This window comes from Chenopodium album, chromosome 16, assembly GCF_948465745.1.
Source record: "Chenopodium album chromosome 16, dcCheAlbu1.1, whole genome shotgun sequence".
Classification (NCBI taxonomy): Eukaryota; Viridiplantae; Streptophyta; class Magnoliopsida; order Caryophyllales; family Amaranthaceae; genus Chenopodium; species Chenopodium album.
Window position 1 is genome coordinate 29,676,546 of NC_137849.1, and position 4,917 is coordinate 29,681,462.

The window sequence follows — 4,917 nt, forward strand, 5'->3', positions numbered from 1 at the left end:
AAAATTTTGTCTTTCCAAGATCTTTCATTTCGAACTCTTTCTTTAAATAATTGGCAGTCACCGAAATCTCTTCAGGAGTTCCAATGATATTCAAATCATCAACATACACTGCAATTACAACAAATCCTGATCCAAATTTCTTTATATAAATGCATGGGCTAATAGGATCATTCTTATAACCTTATTTTAACAAATACTCGCTTAGACGGTTATACCACATACGCCCAGATTGTTTCAATCCATAAAGAGATTTGTTCAATTTAATACAGAAATGTTCTCGAGAACCAGACTTTGCTGCTTCTGGCAACTTAAATCCTTTTGGGAGTTTCATATAAATATCATTATCTAGTGGGCCATATAAATAAGCTGTGACTACATCCATTAAGCGTAAGTCAAGTCCTTCTCTTATTGCCAAACTAATAAAAAATCTAAAAGTAGTTGCATCCACCATAGGAGAATATGTCTCCTCATAATCAATAACGGGTCTTTGTGAGAATCCTTGTGCAACTTATTGTGCCTTATATCTTACAACTTCATCCTTTTTATTTATCTTTCGCACAAAGACCCATTTATATCCCACTGGCTTTACACCTTCAGGTGTACGGACTACTGATATGTGTATTTTATATAGTGTTTAACCCCTGTCCCTTGGTCATAAGTAGTGGTGTTTTTGGCTCTTTAGAGCCACTTTAATTACTACTTGGTGTTTTCTAGTGTTTTTGTAGCTTTAGTTGAGTTTTGTAGGGAATTACACATTTGGAGCATTTTTCCGGGATTTTATAGAGCAAATACGAGCATTGGAGGAGCACGACCACTTTTCTAGCCCAAGGCCGGTTAGAGTCATCGAACCGGTGATTAAGGGCTCGATATATGAGATACCGAGGCGTTGGACCGAGTATTAAAGCCCCAAAGAGGAAATCCGGATTGGGCTTAGAATCAAAGCCCAATCGAATGTCCAAGAGCCGCCCAAGAGCCTCGTCCGATCAGGCTGCCCTCACCCTGAGGCGCGCCCGACCGAGCGGGGCGGAAGAAGAAGAGAAGCCTTCTTCGCCCGATCTCGCGCCTGATCGGGTGCGAGAGGAGCTCTACGAAGGAAAAAAGGTGCGCCCGATCGGGCGGTGCCTCGCCCGACCGGGCGTGTGTTTTGGAGGAGTGATTTTCGACAATTTTACTTAGTTTCTAATTAGGATTATTAGGAGCTTTGTATAAATACGTTTTAGTGTTTTTGATACAATGGACCTCTTCTCTTAGCTTTTCTCTCACTACTTAGTTTTTAGATTAAACTTCTCTCTTGTTTTCTCTCTCTACAACTCTACAACTTTGTTCTTAATTCAGCCCATTATTTCCGTTAACTTTGGTTACGATTCCTTCTTTATTATTTTTAGTAATTTAATTTCTTTATTTCATCATGACTTGTTTAATTGCTTTTATTAGTTTAGATTCAATTATGTGTGAGTAGTTTTCTTTCTAGGGTTGTGGGGATCCATAAATAATATGAAGGGGTAATTCATTATTGTTGATTGTCAATGCTTGATTAATTCCTATTGATTGACTTAATACTATGCAATTAGATTAGGCTTAGTTTAATTGTATGAGTTATGCAATATTGATTCGAGATTCGAGAGATGAGAGTTGATGTTTAGGCTTAGTTTCAATAGGCGGACTAATTTATAAATGGTTAAGTCGAGATTCGAGAGATGAGATTTAATACCGGTAAATTAACTCTGTGATTGTAATATGTAGAGAAAGCCCTTTATGATCTTATTAACTGATGCATTGATGATTGATTATTATATTTTACCCTAGAATATTATTTATTGGTGAACCTATACCCTAGGCTTTTATTATTTGATTTCTCCCTACTTTTATCTCCCTTAGTTTAATTTCATCATATCTATAATTTAGTTACTTTATAATTTAGATTATTTAATTAATTAGGAATAAGAAGACTTGTTTCCCTGTGGTTCGACCCTTCTCCCCTATCTGCATAGTTAGAGGAACTTAGGAATTATTTTTGATTAGGTGATACGACTTTATCCTGTCAACTACAGGTCCGAATACTTCTCTTTTTCCAAGAGATTTTAATCTGCTTCAATTGCTTCTTTCCATTTTGGCCAATCATTTCTTTATCTACATTCTTCAATGGATTTTGGTTCATGATCCTCATTATTATCCATAACATCTAATGCTACATTGCATGCAAAAACATCATCGACGTCGATTTAATTTCGGTTCCATGTAATTCCAGACATGATATAATTTGTTGAAATTTCTTCATTATCAGGTACCTGAATTTCTTCCTGTATCATGTCTAAATTCTCTTCTGGAGTTCCATCAGAAATTGTTTCCTTAAATTGACCATCATCAATCATTGCTCCTTTTCTATTCCGAGGATTCTTATCTTTGGAACCTGTTGGCCTTCCACATTTCTGACGTGGTTTAGACTCATTAGCAAATTTATTTGGTCCTTCCGGGACATCTATTTTAAATGAAGCATTTACAGTAGGAATATGTGACTTGGTCACTCTTTTTGGGTCAGCAAACGGATCTGGCAATCGATTTGCTAAACTTTGTAAATGAAATATCTTCTAAACTTCTAGTTCACATTGTTTATTCGAGGATCAAGATAGGATAATGATAATTCATTCCATTTAATTTTCTTTTCCGGCTCTCTCTTTTCTCCCCCTAATGTTAGGAAAAATGACTCGTTAAAATGACAATCTACAAAACGAGCCGTAAATAAATCCCCTGTTGTAGGCTCAAGATGTTTAATTATTGACAGGGATTCAAACCCAACATATATTCCCAACCTCCTCTGAGGACCCATCTTAGAGCATTCTGGTGGAGCTATTGGAACATAAACCGCACATCCAAAAATTCTTAGATGGGAAATATTTGGTTCCTGATCATAAACCAATTGTAATGGGGAGAACTTGTGATAACTTGTTGGCCTGATGCAAATTAGTGCTGCTGCATGTAATATAGCATGTCCCCAAGCGGAAATTGGGAGATTGAATTTCATAAGCAATGGTCTAGCAATTAACTGAAGACGTTTAATTAATGACTCTACCAAACTGTTTTGTGTATGAACATGTGCTACAGGATGTTCAACATTTATCCCAATGGACATGCAATAATCATTGAAAGCTTGAGATGTAAATTCACCAGCATTATCAAGCCGAATAGTCTTAATAGAAGTATCTGAAAAATGTGCCCGTAACTTAATCAATTGGGCAAGTAATCTCGCAAACACCAGGTTACGAGTTGATAATAAGGACACATGTGACCATCTAGTTGATGCATCAATTAAAACCATAAAATATCTAAATGGTCCACATGGAGGGTGTATGGGCCCACAAATCTCCTTGTATGCGTTCCAGAAAACTAATTGATTCAAAATTAATTTTAGCTGGTGATGGGCGAATTATCAACTTGCCTTCCGAGCAAGCAGCACAAGAAAAATTATTATGAAGAATATGTTGGCTCTTAAAGAATGTCCACATGAATTTATAATTATTTTTCGCATAATTATTGAACCGGGATGGCCTAACCGGTCATGCCAAAAAACAAAATTATCAGTAAACTTCTGGTTTACTATAGCATGAGTTTCAATAGTATTGATTTTTGTGTAGTACAAACCAGTGGAGAATGTGGGGAGTTTCTCCAAAACATGTTTTGTGCCTTGAGTTATATTCGTGATTTGAAGGAATTCATCATTTTCTTCATTGATTGTCTCAATATGATAACCATTGTTGCGAATATCTTAAAACTTAATAAATTTCTTTGAGACAATGGGGAGTATAAAGCATCAATTATTTTAATTTCAGTTCCCCAAGGCAATTTTATGTTGGCTCTTCCGAAGCCTTCAATGATATTTGTATTACCCGATATGGTACTCACATTAATCCTTTTCATCATCAAATGAGAGAAATATTTTTTATTTTTAAGTATTGTATGAGTAGTTGCACTGTCAGCAAGACATAATTCTTCACCATTCATAGCAAATTGAACTTGAGTAATATCCATGTTCTTCATGAAATAAAATATATGTCAAAATATTAAGCATAAAAATAAAGATGATAAATAAATAAATCAATAAAAACACCTAAATAGTTCATAAATTCATAAAGCAAAAGTCCTTATTACAACCATAGAAATTAACATAAGTAAATAACTAGATAAAGTCTAATACTTAAAGTTGACACAAAACAATATAAGTTTAATTATTCCCTCCCGGGGCATTGAAGAAATGAGCAACTTCTAAATGAGTTGTATTGCCAAAATCAAAATTATTCCCTTCCGGGGAAATAAGAAAATCACCAACTTCTAAATGATTTGCATAGCCAAAGTCAAAATCACCTTCACCATCTTCAAGAACAAGGTTTCCTCAACTTTCTTTCCTTTCTTCAATGATTCTTAGCAAAGTTCAACAAGATGCTTTGGAGTTCTACAAACCTAAGACCAATGGGCTTTTCCTCCACACCGGTAACATATATTGGTCTCACTTTTCTCTTTATCATCCCTACGCTCCCACTTCTGGTGGGAATGTGAATTTGTGAAATGACCTCCACGACCTCTACCATATCCACTAAAACCACGCCAACGACCGCGACCACGTCATTGGCCACGACCGCGACCGCGACCTCTACCTCGACCAGTACTGCTGGAATGGTCTTTATTTTTAGTTTCTTTCCCGTTATGGGTTGTCACATTCGCTTCAGGGAATGGAGTAGAGCCAGTAGAACGTGATTCATGATTTTTCATTAATAGCTCGTTATTTTGCTCAGCCACAAGAAGACAAGATATTAATTCAGAATATTTTTGAAAACCTTTTTCTCTATATTGTGTCTGCAAGATAATATTATTATCATGGAAAGTAGAGTATGTCTTTTCAAGCATTTCTGCATCAGTAATATT